The 19,281-nt window shown below is 43.5% G+C and overlaps 1 protein-coding gene across 2 annotated transcripts in view; it reads left to right on the plus strand.

Annotated features, from left to right (window-relative positions):
- The first annotated feature begins 30 nt into the window (after positions 1–30).
- bmpr1aa (bone morphogenetic protein receptor, type IAa) overlaps positions 31–19,281 on the plus strand; it is a 230,202-nt gene continuing 210,951 nt past the window's right edge. For both annotated transcript variants that reach the window (XM_048563537.2, XM_048563538.2), the window contains exon 1: positions 31–190. The gene's annotated coding sequence lies outside the window, so the exon portion shown is untranslated. The remainder of the gene's footprint in view (positions 191–19,281) is intronic.

Below are 19,281 nucleotides of genomic sequence, written 5' to 3' on the forward strand. Positions count from 1 at the left end.
TTGGAAGCGCGCGCAGCGGGAGCCTGTGAACCGGCGCGTGCCTGTGAGGGGAGCGACAGCGAGAGACAGACGGAGATTAGTAGCGCGGGTGGATTGCTATTTGGATATTTGTACACATATTACCCGAAAGGATCATTGATCGTGGCGGGTGTAGGATTTAGACCGCTTCGGGGAGGAGGCGCTACTGGGGGTGAGTGCGTGTTTCTACTTTTAGGGTACGTTTTGGAAGGTGTTTTCTTTTTGTCTGGGGTGGGGGAAGGAGTAGTCGAGAATTGTTGAAGTGGTGCCTGGTTGGGGAGGAGAGGAATGGAGCTGGTGGGGGAGCGGTGGGAGGGAGCGAACCGCCCTGTCTCCGGCCTGATGGGAATGTGGGAAGAGAGCAAGGATTTGGGACAGCTTCCAACATTGGGAATTTTCTGTACTGAGAGTCCGATAGGTGTTCGGGGGAGGGGACCCTTGAAGAAATCCTAGTTTCCGGAGGTAGTGAGCAAAATGAAGCCAAGTCTTTACTTCCAAAGAGTTTTCCAGTTTTCGATGCAACTTTGTTTTTTTTAGTTTCTTTGGAATTAATTTGTGTTTGATTTGTTGCCTGATTTTTGTTTTAATGAAGCGATCCCAGTATGTGTGGTTCGCGACAGATTTTCTTTAGTTAAATCTGTAGTTTTCACTGCGCGCGATATGGTGTGTTGTATGCGAATCATTCTAATCTTGTTTCTGTTGTGTTTAAGTTTGGAGCTGAAGCAGCTGATTTAAATTCAAATTGGCAGTGCTGTATGTGAGGGAGATTAGGACGTGTGGTCGTAAATATGTTTTATTGAACTTGCAGATCGGATGTCTCACCCACTGCAAAATGTTCGGGTAATGTTGACATGGGGCAAATGCTACTTGTGTCTGTCTTGTCATGAAAAGTGCCATTGTATTGGCCAAAATAGTTGGCGCAGGTGAGAAGTTACTAGTTTTTCTTAGAGAGTAAGTTGTGTTAGACTTGACCAGGTTGTCTGTTGACAAAAGGAATATTGGAAGTTTGTTGTGGCTTTGACTAGGATCACCATGATGAATGATGCTTTCTGTGACTATGACTAAAATATGCAACCTTTCTCCAACATTGACAGTGTGATACATTAGAGTAATGTACAATGTGTGGTTAGAACATTTGGTACGGATGCATGGTATAATTCACCAGCATTCTGTTCTATAGTGCTTTAGAAAAGTAGATTGTACAGGAATTCATCTATGGGAGAGTACATACAAATATCTGACAAGAAAATAACACACAGAAGAGCATTTGCTTTGAGCAACTCTCTTACAACCCATTGGCGATCAGAAATTGTTCCAAGGGTCTCTGATTATGAATCTGGCCTTTTGGTTGGAGAGTGGCAGATTATTTGGGTGGGGTGGGGAATGTTAGATTTAAATCCATACTTGTAGCCATAATTATTTCAATTCATCTTTTCTTTTTCAAAACCTAGAGGGCAAAATCAAAATTTCTACTGACAAAAGTAGATATTGCATCATGGTGTGTTACTTGGAATATTATGCCATTGTGAAGGACCTATGTATAGCTTGTGTGACTTAAATAGAATTATCTTTTGAATGAACAATGACCATAAACACTGAAGCCTCTGACTTGTGTGGGATATTCTGTCACAGTGTTTTGGGATAAAGTCTGCAATAATGATGATAGTTTGTTTTGTTTATGATTGAAGAAAAGAATAGTATTTCATTGAGACATGTACCAAATTTACTCTTGGCAGATAGCCTCTTAGAAAATATACAGTTCAGTATTCAAGCTTTTCCAAAATAAATCTATCCTATCTGGCAAATGTCTGCCCTAACGTGAATGTCTTTGTTCACTTGGATTACTCCCATTTGTGTGAGCTTGCAATGTATAAATAAACAGGTTTAAAAAAAGGAGTATTTTAATACATGAAAACTTATGAAAATTTTTTTCTGATGAAGGGGCTAGGCCTGAAACATCAGCTTTTGTGCTCCTAAGATGCTGCTTGTGTTCATCCAGCTCCGCACCGCTCCCCCACCAGCTTACATGTTATCTCGGATTCTCCAGCATCTGCAGTTCCCATTATCTCTAAAACTTATGATGTTTTTTTTACCTCTTGTTTAAGATTTTATTCGTTGTTCATTGTCGTCATATCCCTTCTATATTCAAAGTCCTTCCAAGTGTCAGAAATGTTAATAATACTTCCTCAAATATCTCATTGGACAATGGTATTGTCCTAGTGCAGTCTTTAGTTTGAGTTCTGGAAAATCAAAATGCTGCAGTTGTTTAAAAAAAAATCAGCACACATAGAACAGTGCATGTCAGCATCAGAAAACAAAACAAGATGAGGAAAGATACACACCCCAAACATCATGTTTGTCTTTTGACATACAAATGTAGTTAATCTGCTGTATGTTTCCCAGTATCAAATTTATGTTTTACTTGATTTCTGATCTGGTCTGTCATGTGGTGAACAGTAACCAGAGTACAATACTAGTTGGCTCCTGGTGCCTGCTGATCTGCACCCTGCTAGAGAACAAGGGAAGAATGACAGTACAGTGACTGGAGTGGGACCCTGGACATATAGCAGCCCTTGTGATTGAAATGTATCCTTTAGTTTCTGTGGATTAACCCGTGCTTATTGTTATGTTAAGACAAAGTAAACTGAGGGTTAGAAAATACTCAAAATCCGAATTTGAGAAAGTGTGATGTTATTTGAAACTGGAAGTTGAAGTCATAGCATTCAAATAGTTTTGTAAACATCATGTATTGCTATCTTGTTTATTTTAAATAAACCGTGTTAATAAACTCTGTCAATTACATTGCTTTTCTTTCATACATTGTTTGGGCCATATTTGGATCAGATGTTTGTAAATGAAAGACTTGTACTTTTATAATCCTCATTATAAGAATAACTGTTGTTTAGTAATCTTGTACCATGTGTCGTTGCTCTTAAGTTTCAAATGATTTAAAGTGAATCACAAAACTCCATTTAAAAGCATAATTTGAATTATCATTAATTTTATTGTTTCCTGATTATTTAAGTTTAATCAAAAATGCTAATTGTAATTGTAGGGACTGGCTGAGAGAGAGTATATGTGAGGGAAGTCCAAAACGTCAGCTTTTCTGCTCCTAAGATGCTGCTTGGCCTGCTGTGCTCACCCAACTCCACGCTTTGTTGTCCATAAAAACTGGAGTCCTTTGGGGCAAACTGTGGTTTAAATTCATTTTTAAAGTAGTTGCTGCAGGCCATCAGCACCCGTGTTTTACATAAAAGGATGAAACTAAGGAAACATGTATTTTAGTTTTTTTTACATGGTATGTGGACATTAGTGGCAAGGTTAGGGTTTTTTGCTCATCCCTAATTGACCTTAAACTGAATTGTTTGCTGTGCTATTTAACAGAGCAGTTAAGGGTCAACTATGTGCAATAGATCTGGAGTCACAAAGGCTAGAGCAGACAGGATTGGGAAGTATTCTGTCCTAAAGGATATTAGTGCACCAAATGGGCTTTTACAATAAGCAGTAGTAGTTTCATGGCACCATCATTGAGTCTAGCTTTATTAATTGAGTTTAAATTACACTGGCTGCCATTATTGGACTTTAAGCTATGTTGCCAAAACATTAATCTGGGCCTCTGGACTGCTAGTCTAATGACAATAGCACGTATTAGTCAATTGAATCAGAAATGGTGGTGGTGGAGGCGCCGGAGGATATCATTTATAAGGGTTAAAAGATGGGAAAACATCTCCAGGTCTTCTAGAATCTGCACAGGATCTTTGTCCTGCAGCAACCTTTGCTACTTTGTCTTATCATAGATTCACCTTCTTTCATCCTATTGTGATTGTCCATCGTGATGCTCCTACCACTTGAATAAAATCAGCCCTTGAAATGTTATTTTCACCAGAATGGAAGAGAATTTTTCAAACATAAATTCCACTTCTAAAGTAAATGGTAGGATTTAGAAGTGGCTGAACGTAATGTTTAGTTCAATAACTTTGTTTTGTTTGTTAAAGTTGGGCCTATTAGAAAATCATTTAATAGTAGTCGAGTAACAGAATGACTGGGTGCGTTTGTTATAGACCAGACCAAACCCTCCCAACATGTGTAAATGAGGTAGCCCAGACCCTAACTTTTATTTACAGGCAAGTATAAGGTGCTACATTTCATGGAGATCCGGTTGGAATGCCATCAACAAACACATTGATTTGGAGCCCATCTACCACCCTCTGAGAAAAAGAACAGGAAATGACATCACCAACCCAAGGAAACCTAAACACACACATAGAAATCAGGACATAACACCAGCGCTTCACCGGAGGCTCACTGATGATGTTACCTAGAATGGTGATGAAACGTCTGAAAAATGAACCTTCCAGCTCAGTGAGCAAACTTACATCCAGAACCTCAACCTGAGCTACAAATCTTCTCAACTCGCTAACTATGTCCAATTTTGGGCCCCACACCTCAGGAAGGACATACTGGCAGTGGAGCATGTCCAGCGGAGATTCACACGGATGATCCCTGGAATGATAAGTTTAACGTATGATGAACGGCTAAGGATCCTGGGATTGTATTCATTAGAGTTTAGAAGGTTGAGTGTCGACCTAATAGAAACTTACATGATAATGTATGGCTTAGAAAGGGTTCACGCTGGGAAGTTGTTTCCGTTTGGTGGGGAGACTAGGACCCGTGGGCACAGCCTTAGAATTAGAGGGGGTAAATTTAAAACGGAATTGAGGAGACATTTCTTCAGCCACAGTGTGGTGGGCCTGTGGAATTCATTGTTGTGGAGCGCAGTGGAGGCGGGGACGTTAAATGCCTTCAAGGCAGAGATCGACAAATTCTTGATCTCACAAGGAAGTGAGAGTGCAGGGAAGTGGAGTTGAAATGTCTGTCAGCCATGATTAAATGGCGGAGTGGACACGATGGGCCGAATGGCGTTACTTCCACTTCTATGTCTTATGGTCTTATGGAAAGATTAGCAGAATAGTAGATTTATTTAGGTACTCAACAGCAACTATTCCAACATGGTAACATCCCATAAACATGCCCTTAGCAAAGACAAATTCAGTCAAGTTGATTGTCATGTGTGATGCTTCTCCAGTTCAGGGAAGAAAAATCACTGAGATAACTCTGGGAGAGAGTGTGGTATGGCAGCTTCCACAACCAACTTCAAAACCCCACCAACTACTGAAAGCTAAACTAAAACCCAGGTTCTGTGGGGACCTGATTCCACCCATTCATACTGCTTCTATTGTTTCTTGTAGTTTCGTAGTTAGAGACAAAAAAAATACTGCAGGTCCTAGAATCTAGGGTAGACAAACAGAAGGCTAGAAGAACACAACAAGCCAGGCAGCATCTGCAGAAAAAGAGAAAGCAACATTTCGGGTATTTTCCTTCTTCAGGACACGTTGTCGTTTCGAGTATTACCCCTGTTCAAATCTGAAGAAGCGTAATGCCCAATATGTTGACTTCTCCTTTTGTCCAGATGCTGCTTGGTTTGCTGTATTCTTCCAGCTTCCTATCTGTTTCATGGTTTTGTTTGTTCTCAGGACATCCCTGTTAGATCCAAACAGTTGATAGCATTTGTTACTGTCATGTTGATTTAGCTGAACCAGTTTAGTTGCTGTAATTGTGTTACTTGCTGCATCATTGTTAGAATAAATGGAAATCTTGTAGTAATAATTAAACCAATTTCTGACAGTCCCTAATCTTGTTCAGATGTTAAAATAGTTTAGAAATAATCTCTTCCAAATTTTAAAGTAACTTGAAATTTGCCCCATTATTAGACAAATATCATGTCCGGGGATACTTGTGAATTGCAGTACTGATGCCAGAATATATGCAGTGCTGTTATCTTAGATGCATGAATTTGGATCTTTGGAGCCAGTGCGTGGCAGGAGAATGGTAGAAGGCGGTGCGATTCAAATTTTTAAGTGGATCTAGTTTACCGTCTAGTACTGCACACAAACTATTCACTAAGCATTAATTAAATATCAGATTTGTTTCATACGGGCATGGAGCAAGGCAGCATGGAGCAAGGCAGCAATGTACTGACAGTTACCACATTGCTAGTACACTGAAGACTATCAATGAAAAGCAGCCTCAGGTCATATTGGCAAGATATTATTTATTTAAAGCATGATCGTAACGGTTCTGCATAATCCCTAACAATTTTACCTATCCCACCATCATATAGCTCATGATCTTAAATGTAGGTTCTTAAATTTTACTTTCACTGAAAATACAACTTAAACTTTATGTAGTTTCTGGAGCCCTGTAATAGTAGTGAATTATCAAATTATTATAACTCCAATTTTATTGTCTTGTTCTGAATTCTAGCGATGTTCGACTTAAACTGTTTTTCAGGTTTTCTCTGAATTTTCTCTGATTTATTAGAATTTAATTTTGTAACCTAAACTGCTTCGTAACTAAAATTGAGGAATAACATTAGCTTTTAAATGGATAAGAAAAGAAATGGACCACGTTGCCAAGTGAGCTTTTCATGAAGCATCTAACTGCTTTCACCACTGTATCAGCCCTGTTGACGGTTGAATTTGCACCATTCCTCATTGTATTTCCCTCAAATGTTTGCTCATTTGCAAACAAAGACCTTGGAATTAAACAGGCAGCAGCTCTACTCCCATGGTATAAAACTCTTCCTACCTGGCTCTGTTTATCGCTATCCATTGAGGTTCTATTACTGTGGTAGCGGTGTGGTTCTCCTCGCAGTTCACTTCTGACTGTGTACTTGTCTAGTATCCTGTACATGTTAATTTCTTGTTAATTACTTCCCGGCAGCATGCTGCTTGACAGTGCTAGAGCCCCGGCTCCAATTCCAGCCTTGGGCGACTGTCTCTTTGTGAAGTTTGTGGGTTCTCCCTGTGTCTGGATTTCTGCTGTGTGCCACATTTCCTCCCATGGTCTAATGGTGTGTAGGTTAAGTCGATAGGCCATAATAAAATTACCTTGTACCATTAGGGATGTACAGCTAGGTGGATTAGCTTCGGTAAATGTAGGGCTGTGAGTAAAGGGGGGGGGGCCTGGATCTGGATGGGATGCTGTTTGGAAGGTCAGTGTAATTCAATGGGCTGAATGGCCTATTTCTGCTCTATAGGGATTCTGTGTTTCCCTATGTTTTAAGCTAACATCCGCAGCAAAATATTCTAAATTTCCTCTTTCTTTATGCTATTCATGAGCAAACTTCTTTATTCTGAATTTTTATCTTTATTTCATCCTTCTCCACTAGATCAGAAAAGTTTCTTCACTTAATTTCCTTGACTTGTCCTGTCACTTTCATATCTCGTATGCATTGACAACACTGCTTATTTATATAAAGCTTTTAATGCAACAAAATGTCACAGGGTAAGGTTCAGCATGACACTGAAGTGAGGAAACCTTGGGTCAGATGACAAAATGTTTGGTCAAAGATGGAGGTTTTAAGGAGTGTCTGGAAGGAGGAAAGTGAGGCAGAGGAGTGAAGAATGGGTATTCCGCAGCCCAGGGACCTGGTGAATGAATAAATGGCCATGAATTAGATCATTAATGTTGAGGATATATAAGAGGCCACAGTAAATAAAAGCAGATATCTTGAAGGATTGTGTAGATGGAGTACCTTGAAGTTGGGAAGGACAAGACTTTGGAAGGATTTGAAAACAAGGATAAATATTTTTAAAATCAAGATGTTGCTTAACCTGCAATTCATGTCAGTTAGCAGTAACGATGAGAAATTGAACGTGTTTGTTAAGTCATGGGCAACAGAGGTTATGGATGAACACAGGTCTACAGTGGGCAGAATGTGGGAAATCAACTCGCAGTGTGCTACTGTAGTCTAGTCTTAAAATTTAAAAAGTCGAGTTTCAGCAGTAAAGGAGCTGTGGGATGGCTGATTATTGCAGAGCTGAAAATAGGCTAATAGTGAGATGGGAATGTAGGCAAAGAGTTTAGAGAGTGAAGGACAATGGTTTCAGTCTTCCCAGCATTTAATTAAAAATTTCTGTTCATTCAGTACTTGGTCAGTTAAGCAGTCTGGTAAGTTAACAATAGTGGAGCCATTGAGAGATGGTGATGTTGTTCGCGTACATGTAAAAACTATGCTGTTTCTTTAGATCAGGTTAGTCTGGGAAACTCAAATGAGAAGGAATAGGGGTCAAGGATAGATTTTTAGGGGGAGAAGGTATTGGATATACTGTTGTGAGATCAGGAAGTGAAGGCAAGTGATTCTTTGACTGTGATTAGATAGATAAGAATGAAACCAACTAAGAACACACCCACCCAGCTGGATGTCAGTGGAGAAACGTTTTATAAGTGTGATGTGGTAAATTGTTTCAGTGGTTGCAGACAGGTTAAGAAAGCAAAGTAGGAACACTTTGCCTTTTTCACAGTCATGGGAATCATTTACGATCTTGAGTTGCCTTAAGGGAATCAGATATGAAGTTAGGAGAAAGATGAGAATAAATCTGGAAATCACTTTCTTCAGAGCTTTGGAGAGAAAAGCGATGGGATGGTTGTTTGCAATAATGGTTGGATTAAGGCTTTTTTGAGGAGACAGAATTAAAGGAACTGTAGATGATAGTTACATGGTCAAATTATTGAGACTAGCTCCAATTCCAGATGTATGATTTGAACTTAAATTATAGGGACTATTCATAAAATCAGCCAACATGGAGATGCCATTGGCCTAGTAATCCAGAGTGCTGAGCTAATGCTCTTGGCAAATGACTCAAATTCCAGCATAGCAGCTGTGGAAATTTAAATTCATTTAATATAATCAGGAATTGAAGCTTCTTTTGCTAATGTAACCATGAAACTATCATCTGTTGTAATGTTTAAAAAATAATTATCTAATATCCTTTCTTTTAGGGAAGGGGATCTGCCGTCATAAACCAATCTGGTCTGAATGTGACTCCAGATCCACAACATCTCTTAACTAGTCTCTGAAATGGCTTTGCAGGCCACTCTGTTTAAGGGCAGTTGAGGATGACAGCAACTGTTGGCCTTGTTAGTGATACCCGCATCCCATTGGAAGAATAAAGAAAAAAGTAGCTGGGGCCCACAGTATAAGTTGAATGATTTTAGTTTAGTGGGAATAAAAATGAGGGAACCTAGGGTCTCATGGACAAGATGAGCTCAGAGAGGGCATGAATGGGAGGAGAAAAACTAGACAAAGGTGCAAACTCATGTCTGGGAATGGGAGTTGGGGTGTTAAAGTATGATTGGCTAGTTGAAGGGTGGAGGCTACCAATAGGATTGTCTCTATCTTAACAGTAAGGTCATGAGCACTTCAGTTTGTCATTCAGCTTTATCTTGAAATGTCTGAGAAATACTCTGTTGTAAAGATTTAGCATTGAGCCCAGTTGCAGTAGTCAAGTGGTGTCATTATTGTGTAGCCAACACTGTGTAGCCCAGGTACTTCTCCGCTGACGTTCAAATGAGAACAGTTTAAATGTTTTCGTTAGCAGTTACGAATTAAGGTATTAAGTAGGCAAAGGCCATGGCACAACGGCCTCCGGTGGGCTGATATTTGTGTTCCTGTACAATAATTGTGAGACAGAAACTTGGTGTTGTCCTTTTGGCTGCATTTGCTGACGCCAATGCACATGCTGTTTACTGCTTCAAATCATGCATGTGGTCTCAGAATCACAGAATTGCAGTGTGGACACAGGCCATTTGGCCCAACAAGTGCACACCGTTCCTCCAAAGAACATCCCACCCAGATATATTCCCCTACTCCTGCATTTGCCATGTCTAACCCACCTACCCTAAACATCCCTGAACATTGCAGCAATTTACTATGGCCAATCCACCTATCCTGCACATATTTGGACTGTGGGAGGAAACTGGAGCACCCGGAGGAAACCTGTGCGGACTCCACACAGACTGCGTCAGGAACCTGGGTGACTCTGTGGCAGCAGTGCTAACCATTGAGCCACCGTGCTGCCCCTAAAATTGAAGCAAGAAACCAGGGCTTGTTGGGAAGTTGAATCTGGGACCACTCACACATCACCAGCGCACATACCCTCAGCAAGAATCATACCCCTAGACTAATGAGCCAAGTCCACTTTTTTTTCAGAAGAAGGTGGCATCTACTGGTGTACCATCTTCACAGTTGCCCTGACTGTGTTTTGGACCACCTGTCATAGGGCGTGGGTACTTGCTGAGGCCATAGCTCAAAATTGGCTTTTCCCCTGAATTGGTGTTAGGCCGAAGCCAGCATAAAGATCTAACAATAACAAGTCAGCTCAACCAACACATCTTCCACCACCCAATCATGATTCAGCAACAATCTCATTGGCTCTTATGACACAACTTGACACTTGATCTTAGCCAAGAGACCGAGAAGCGATCTCAGGAATTGGCATGGGGAGGGAGCGGAAAGAGAGATTTAAGATTAAGATTAGATTCCCTACAGTGTGGAAACAGGTCCTTCGGCCCAACAAGTCCACACTGCCCCTTGGAGTATCCCACCCAGACACATGCCCCTGTAACCCACACACCCCTAGAGGATTTGGAATGAGTGAGAGAGATTGGGATTTGGGAGTGAATCGGTGGCAGGGATCGGGGTGGGGGCGTGGGAAACAGCTGCGGGTGGGGAAACAGCTGCGGGTGTGGAAGGGAGACATGGGGAGACGGCCTCTCAGCTTCTGGGCCCACTTCCCCTTCTCGCTCTGGAGCTCCTCTCTACCTGTGAAACCTGTGTCAAAGTTTCACATGTGCAGTAGTAGATTTATAATGATGTCATGTATAAAGACTACACGATGACTGTAGTGCCTGTAACAGTGTGTTCTGCAATGAAAGAGCATGCATAGTGTCCACAGGTACGAGTGTCAGCAAACACTGCCTTGTCCTCTGAATACAGTAAAGAATGTGTTGATAACCTGTATGAAAGGTTTATGGGGTAAATTGGTGTGGTTTGGGACCAACAGATGCTGTAGCAATGTCCTTCCCCATTTTTAAATTAAGTTATCCAGTGCATTGTTTGTGTGTCTCCCCATTTCCTAAATTGGACATTGTGCACCATTGTGTATGTTTTGGCACTAGCTGGCAGACTGCAATCCACCCCCGCCCTCCTGTAAAAGTGTCTCCAATCTACAGAAGGGGAATCGTGGTGTGTTGTCATTTGTCTCTAACTTTTTAAGGATTGCTGTAATTTTATTGTGTGCCTGATATCAAAAAATTCCAAAATACTATATTTCCAATAGGAAACAATGATTTCAGTCAAAGGTTTAAAAAGTCTAAGATAACGATATTCTGTGGTATCTTACTTTTGTACAAGTGTTGTTTTTAATTGTTTTAAAACGTTCCTTCCACAGATTAATGAGCTTTGTCCTGTTTTTAATAATTTGAAAGTTTTGTTGTTAATCCAATGAATGTGTGGTTTTAATTTGGAAGGATTTCTTTAGATCTTTCAACTGAAGAAAATCACACCGCAGCAATTGAGGAGATGCATCTGCTTCAACAGAATTGCATTTTAATTACATTTAAAATTATGTATGAGAACCTTGCGCACTATTATTGAAATTGGAGCAAAAAAAGTTGTTTTGTATTCTGCCTTTCAATTTTCCTTTCCCCTTCATTGCTGAAGACTAACTTTTTGGGTGCTAATCACTTACTAAATTAATTTTAAACTCAATCTGACTTATCTTGACTTAGTTTTGTGGTAACAAAGTGTGTAGCTGGATGAACACAGCAGGCCAAGCAGCATCTCAGGAGCACAAAAACTGGCGTTTCAAGCCTAGACCCTTCATCAGAGAGGGGGATGGGGAGACGGTTCTGAAATAAATAGGGAGAGAGGGGGAGGCGGACCGAAGATGGATAGAGGAGAAGATAGGTAGAGAGGAGAGTATAGGTGGGGAGGTGGGGACGAGATAGGTCAGTCCAGGGAGGACGGACAGGTCAAGGAGGCAGGATGAGGTTGATAGGTAGGAAATGGAGGTGCGGCTTGAGGTGGGAGGAAGGGATAGGTGAGAGGAAGAACAGGTTAGGGAGGCGGGGACAAGCAGGGCTGGTTTAGTGATGCAGTGGGGGGGAGGGGAGATTTTGAAGCTTGTGAAGTCCACATTGATACCATTGGGCTGCAGGGTTCCCAAGCGGAATATGAGTTGCTGTTCCTGCAACCTTCGAGTGGCATCATTGTGGCACTGCAGGAGGCCCATGATGGACATGTCGTCTGAGGAATGGGAGGGGGAGTTAAAATGGTTCGCGACTGGGAGATGTAGTTGTTTATTGCGAACCGGGCGGAGGTGTTCTGCAAAGCGGTTCCCAAGCCTCTGCTTGGTTTTCCCAATGTAGAGGAAGCCACAACGGGTACATTGGATACAGTATACTACATTGGCAGATATGCAGGTGAACATCTGCTTTAATGTGGAAAGTCATATTGGGGCCTGGGATGGGGGTGAGGGAGGAGTGCAACTGGGAGGTGTAGTTGTTTATTGCAAACCATTTTAACTCCCCCTCCCATTCCTTAGACAACCATTTTAACTACCCCTCCCATTCCTTAGACGACATGTCCATCATGGGCCTCCTGCAGTGCCACAATGATGCCACCCGAAGATTGCAGGAACAGCAACTCATATTCCGCTTGGGAACCCTGCAGCCCAATGGTATCAATGTGGACTTCACCAGCTTCAAAATCTCCCCTCCCCCCCACTGCATCACTAAACCAGCCCTGCTTGTCCCTGCCTCCCTAACCTGTTCTTCCTCTCACCTATCCCTTCCTCCCACCTCAAGCCACACCTCCATTTCCCACCTACCAACCTCATCCCGCCTCCTTGACCTGTCCGTCCTCCCTGGACTGACCCATCCCGTCTCCACCTCCCCACCTATACGCTCCTTTCCACCTATCGTCTCCTCTATCCATCTTAGGTCCGCCTCCCCTCTCTCCCTATTTATTTCAGAACCCTCTCCCTATCCCCCTCTCTGAAGTGTCTAGGCCCGAAACGTCAGCTTTTGTGCTCCTGAGATGCTGCTTGGCCTGCTGTGTTCATCCAGCTACACACTTTGTTATCTTGTATTCTCCAGCATCTGCAGTTCCCATTATCTCATTAGTTTTGCGGTAGCTGGGACTTGAAGATGGACTTTTTGGCCCTGTAGTAGGGAAACCTCCACTGTGATGCAAGACCCTTGATTTGCATTTATCTATGCAAACACTTAACAGCTACTTGTGTACTAAGTGCCATAGCTGAAATGAATGACCAATTAATCTCTCGTGGTGATGTTGTTAGAGTAATTAATGTTGTCTTGAATACAAGCAGAGTTCTCAGGCTGATACAGCATGTTGGTAATGTCCTTGTCCCGGGACAAAAGTTCAAGGTATTTAAGGAAAGATATTTTCGCCGGAGGGTGGTTGATATCTGGAACTCTGTTTGATAGTGTGGTAGAATGGGAACCATTAAAATATTTTAAGAAGTACTGAGATGATCACTTGAAGCAACATAGCATGCAAGGCTATGAACCAATTGTTGGGAAATGGGATTAGTGTAGTTCAGTGCTTGATGACCTGCGTGGATATGACGGGCTGAAGAGCCTGTCTCCATGTTGCAGTACCCCAAGACCTAAATCCCAGCTGCACCAGAAATGTGTCCCAACATGTCTGAACAGATTGGTTCAAAATACTTAGTAGCACAATCCTTTACATCTGTTTGAACACTGTCATTGATCTTTTACGGTGGGACAATTGACGAGAATGGAGGATTTTCAAAGCAATTTTTCAAAGTGCTCAGCAAAAGTGTATTCCAGTGAAAAGGAAGGACTGTAAGAAAAGGGGTAATCTGCCATGGGTGTCTAAAGAAATAAGGGAGGCTATCAAATTGAAAGAGAAGGCATACAAAGTGGCCAAAAACAGCATGAAACTAGAAGATTGCGAAAACGTTAAAGGTCACCGGAAAGCCACAAAAAGAGTTATAACGAAAAGTAAGATAGAACATGAGGAAAAAAAACTAGCACAGAATATAAAGACAGAGCAAATATTTCTATAAATGTAGAAAACGAAAAAGACTGGCTAAAATAAACGTTGGCCCTTTAGAGGGTGAGAAGGGGAATTTAGTTATGGGATATGATGAAATGGCCAAGGCATTGAACAGGCATTTTGTATCGGCCTTCACAGTGGAGGACACTAATAACATGCCAGTAATTGACAAAGCGACTAAGGTAGGTGAGGACCTGGAAACAATCCTTATTACAGAAGAGGTAGTAAAGTGTGAAGCTGGATAAACACAGCAGGCCAAGCAGCATCTCAGGAGCACTAAAGCTGACGTTTCGGGCCTAGACCCTCCATCGCGAATGGCGCTAATGATTGATAAGTCTCCTGGCCTTGATGGATTGCAACCCAGGGTATTAAAAGAGATGTCGGGAGAAGTAGCAGGTGCACTGCCGGTAATTTTCCAAAACTCGCTGGACTCTGGCAGTTCCTGCAGATTGGAAAAGAGCAAATGTGACGCCACTGTTTTAAAAAGGAGGTAGATTAAAGATGGGGTATTATAGACCTGTTAGCTCAACCTCTGTAGTGGGGAAGATGCTGGAGTCTGTTATCAAGGAAGAAATAGCAAGGCAACTCGATAGAATTTTCCCATTGGGCAGACATAGCATGGGCTCATGAAGGGCAGGTCAATCTTGGCAAATCTTTTGGAATTCTGTGCAGACATTACGAGCAAGGTGGACAATAGGGACCCAGTGGATGTGGTTTACCTAGATTTCCAAAAGGCCTTCTACAAGGTGCCGCACAAGAGGCTGCTGCATAAGATAAGGATGCATGGCATTAGGGATAAAGTATTAGCATGGATAGAGGATTGGTTGACTAGCAGGGAGCAAAGAGTGGGGATAAATGAGTGCTATTCTGGCTAGCAATCAGTGACTAGTGGTGTGCCTCAGGGATCTGTGTTGGGATTGCAATTATTTCCAATTTATATTGATGATTTGGAGTTGGGGACTACGTGTAGGGTGTCAAAGTTTGCAAATGACACTAAGATGAGTGGCTGAGCAAAGTGTGCAGAGGACTGTGAAACTTTGCATGGGAACGTAGATACATTGAGTGAGTGGGCAAAGGTCTGGCAGATGGAATACAATGTAAATAAATGTGAAGTCACACATTTTGGTAGGACTAATAATAAAAAGTATTATTACTTGAATGGTAAAATGTTGCAGCATGCTGCTCTGCAGAGGGACCTGTGTCCTTGTGAATGAATCACAGAAGGTTGGTCTGCAGGTATACAAGTAATTAGGAAGGCGAATGGAATTTTATCCTTCATTGCTAAAGAGATTGAGTTTAAAAGCGCAGATGTTTTATGTTGCAGCTGTACAAGGTGCGGGTGAGGCCACGCCTGGAGTACTGTGTGCAGTTTTGGTCTCCTTACTTCAGAAAGGATGTACTGGCACTGGGGGGAGGCGGGGTGGGGAGTGCAGAGGAGGTTCGCTAGGTTGATTCCGGAGTTGAGGGGGTTGGTTTATGAGGAGAGACTGAATAGATTGGGATTATATTCATTGGAATTCAGAAGATTGAGGGGGAGAATCTTATAGAAACATATAAAATTATGAAGGGAATAGATAAGATAGAAGTAGAGAGGATGTTTCCACTGGCAGGTGAAGCTAGGACAAGAGGGCATAGCCTCAAGATTAGAGAGAGCAGATTTAGGACTGAATTCACCTAGAGAGTTGTTAATCTATGGAATTCCTTGCCCAGTGAAGTAGTTGACACTACTTCAGTCAACGTTTTTAAAGCTAAGGTAGATTCCTTTTGAAGAATAAAGGAATGAGAGCGTGGGTAAGTGGATCTGAGTCCACGAAAAGATCAGCCATGATCTTATTGAATGGTGGAGCAGGCTTGAAGGGCTGGACGGCCTACTCCTACTCCTAATTCTTATGTTCTTATGTCCGCATGAGCAAGCAAATGAAACTTATTAAAGAAATGACAGCTCCAACAGTGCAACATTTCCTCATCACTGCTGTGTAGTGCCACCAGAAAGCGTAAAGGACTGATTCGAAGTGAGGTTTCAATATTAATTACCATGATAATCTATGGATAGTGAATGTTCGTTTTTTATAGACTGAAGTCACATGCAATAGTTTCTCATTCCATAAGATTGTCAAGTTGAGTATGAATGAGGTTATTTTTTATGTTATGTGTAATCCAGTATATATGATACAGAATTTCCCACAGATGTACAAGATACAAAACAGGCACTTTTCCCAACCAAAGTCGGAGTCAGCATTTCTTCTCAATGCAAGCAAACAGTTCTAATTACATGTCTTATTGCTCTATTCCCTTTATTCTGTCTTCCTTCAATCAATCAATCAATCCAATTATTTGTGCTTCAAGCATTATACCTGGAAGTGAATTTTATAAGCTCGAGAGGGTGCTTGTGGTACAGTAGTAGTATCCCTGCTTATGAACCAGGAGGCCCGGATTCAAGACCCATCCGTTCCAGAGCTATGTAATAGTATCTCTGAACAAGTTGATTAGACAGTAGGTGAAAATAAAACATTTTTCTGTTCTAACTGATGTATTTATCAACCCTGAGACTCTTAACTAACAACACTAGTCTGCTTGTATTTACCTTGTCCCATTCTTTCACCAATTTATGATTTTTAAAATCATTTTGTCCTGTAATTGTGCTGCTCTGACTTAAAAAGAAAAACTAGGTTTAATTGGACAGTTACATAGACCATTACTGTATTTTGTTACATCTGAGAGGTGATAGCTGATTTTAATTTCCAAAATCTGCCGTTTGGGTGACGTCAAACTAAAATGCTATCTTCAGTTTTACTTTATCATAAAGAATTCCACAGTCCTATTTTGAAGGTAAGCGGGTGAGTTCTTCGTGATCCCTTGAGCAATATTTATCCTCCACTATTCCATCAGTAAGGAAAGGAAAAACTTGCATCTATGTATCAGAGATAATGGGAACTGCAGATGCTAGAGAATTCCAAGATAATAAAATGTGAGGCTGGATGAACACAGCAGGCCAAGCAGCATCTCAGGAGCACAAAAGCTGACGTTTCGGGCCTAGACCCTTCATCAGAGAGGGGGATGGGGAGAGGGAACTGGAATAAATAGGGAGAGAGGGGGAGGCGGACCGAAGATGGAGAGTAAAGAAGGTAGGTGGAGAGAGTATAGGTGGGGAGGTAGGGAGGGGATAGGTCCGTCCAGGGAAGACGGACAGGTCAAGGAGGTGGGATGAGGTTAGTAGGTAGCTGGGGGTGCGGCTTGGGGTGGGAGGAAGGGATGGGTGAGAGGAAGAACCGGTTAGGGAGGCAGAGACAGGTTGGACTGGTTTTGGGATGCAGTGGGTGGGGGGGAAGAGCTGGGCTGGTTGTGTGGTGCAGTGGGGGGAGGGGACGAACTGGGCTGGTTTAGGGATACAGTAGGGGAAGGGGAGATTTTGAAACTGGTGAAGTCCACATCGATACCATTAGGCTGCAGGGTTCCCAGGCGGAATATGAGTTGCTGTTCCTGCAACCTTCGGGTGGCATTATTGTGGCAGTGCAGGAGGCCCATGATGGACATGTCATCTAGAGAATGGGAGGGGGAGTGGAAATGGTTTGAGACTGGGAGGTGCAGTTGTTTGTTGCGAACTGAGCGGAGGTGTTCTGCAAAGCGGTCCCCAAGCCTCCGCTTGGTTTCCCCAATGTAGAGGAAGCCGCACCGGGTACAGTGGATGCAGTATACCACATTGGCAGATGTGCAGGTGAACCTCTGCTTAATGTGGAATGTCATCTTGGGGCCTGGGATGGGGGTGAGGGAGGAGGTGTGGGGACAGGTGTAGCATTTCCTGCGGTTGCAGGGGAAGGTGCCGGGTGTGGTGGGATTGGAGGGCAGTGTGGAGCGAACAAGGGAGTCACGGAGAGAGTGGTCTCTCCGGAAAGCTGACAGGGGAGGGGATGGAAAAATGTCTTGGGTGGTGGGGTCGGATTGTAAATGGCGGAAGTGTCGGAGGATAATGCGTTGTATCCGGAGGTTGGTAGGGTGGTGTGTGAGAACGAGGGGGATCCTCTTGGGGGCGGTTGTGGCGGGGGGGCGGGGTGTGAGGGATGTGTTGCGGGAAATACGGGAGACGCAGTCAAGGGCGTTCTCGATCACTGTGGGGGGAAAGTTGCGGTCCTTAAAGAACTTGGACATCTGGGATGTGCGGGAGTGGAATGTCTTATCGTGGGGGCGGAGGCGGAGGAATTGGGAATAGGGGATGGAATTTTTGCAGGAGGGTGGGTGGGAGGAGGTGTATTCTAGGTAGCTGTGGGAGTCGGTGGGCTTGAAATGGACATCAGTTACAAGCTGGTTGCCTGAGATGGAGACTGAGAGGTCCAGGAAGGTGAGGGATGTGCTGGAGATGGCCCAGGTGAACTGAAGGTTGGGGTGGAAGGTGTTGGTGAAGTGGATGAACTGTTCGAGCTCCTCTGGGGAGCAAGAGGCGGCGCCAATACAGTCATCAATGTACCGGAGGAAGAGGTGGGGTTTGGGGCCTGTGTAGGTGCGGAAGAGGGACTGTTCCACGTAACCTACAAAGAGGCAGGCATAGCTGGGGCCCATGCGGGTGCCCATGGCCACCCCCTTAGTCTGTAGGAAGGGGGAGGAGTCAAAAGAGAAGTTGTTGAGTGTGAGGACGAGTTCAGCTAGGCGGATGAGAGTGTCGGTGGAGGGGGACTGGTCGGGCCTGCGGGACAGGAAGAAGCGGAGGGCCTTGAGGCCATCTCCATGCGGAATGCAGGTGTACAGGGACTGGACGTCCATGGTGAATATGAGGTGTTGGGGGCCAGGGAATTGGAAGTCCTGGAGGAGGTGGAGGGCGTGGGTGGTGTCACGGACGTAGGTGGGGAGTTCCTGGACCAAAGGGGAGAAAATGGAGTCCAGATCGGTGGAGATGAGTTCGGTGGGGCAGGAGCAGGCCGAGACGATGGGTCGACCAGGGCAGGCAGGTTTGTGGATTTTGGGAAGGAGATAGAAACGGGCCGTGCGGGGTTGGGGAACAATGAGGTTGGAGGCTGTGGGTGGGAGGTCCCCTGTGGTGATGAGGTCGTGAATGGTGTTGGAGATGATGGTTTGGTGCTCGGGTGTGGGGTCATGATCGAGGAGGCGGTAGGAGGTGGTGTCGGAGAGTTGGCATCTGGCCTCGGCGATGTAGACATTCCACTCCCGCACATCCCAGATGTCCAAGTTCTTTAAGGACCGCAACTTTCCCCCCACAGTGATCGAGAACGCCCTTGACCGCGTCACCCGTATTTCCCGCAACACATCCCTCACACCCCGCCCCCGCCACAACTGCCCCAAGAGGATCCCCCTTGTTCTCACAC

Source organism: Stegostoma tigrinum, chromosome 37 (assembly GCF_030684315.1).
Source record: "Stegostoma tigrinum isolate sSteTig4 chromosome 37, sSteTig4.hap1, whole genome shotgun sequence".
Classification (NCBI taxonomy): Eukaryota; Metazoa; Chordata; class Chondrichthyes; order Orectolobiformes; family Stegostomatidae; genus Stegostoma; species Stegostoma tigrinum.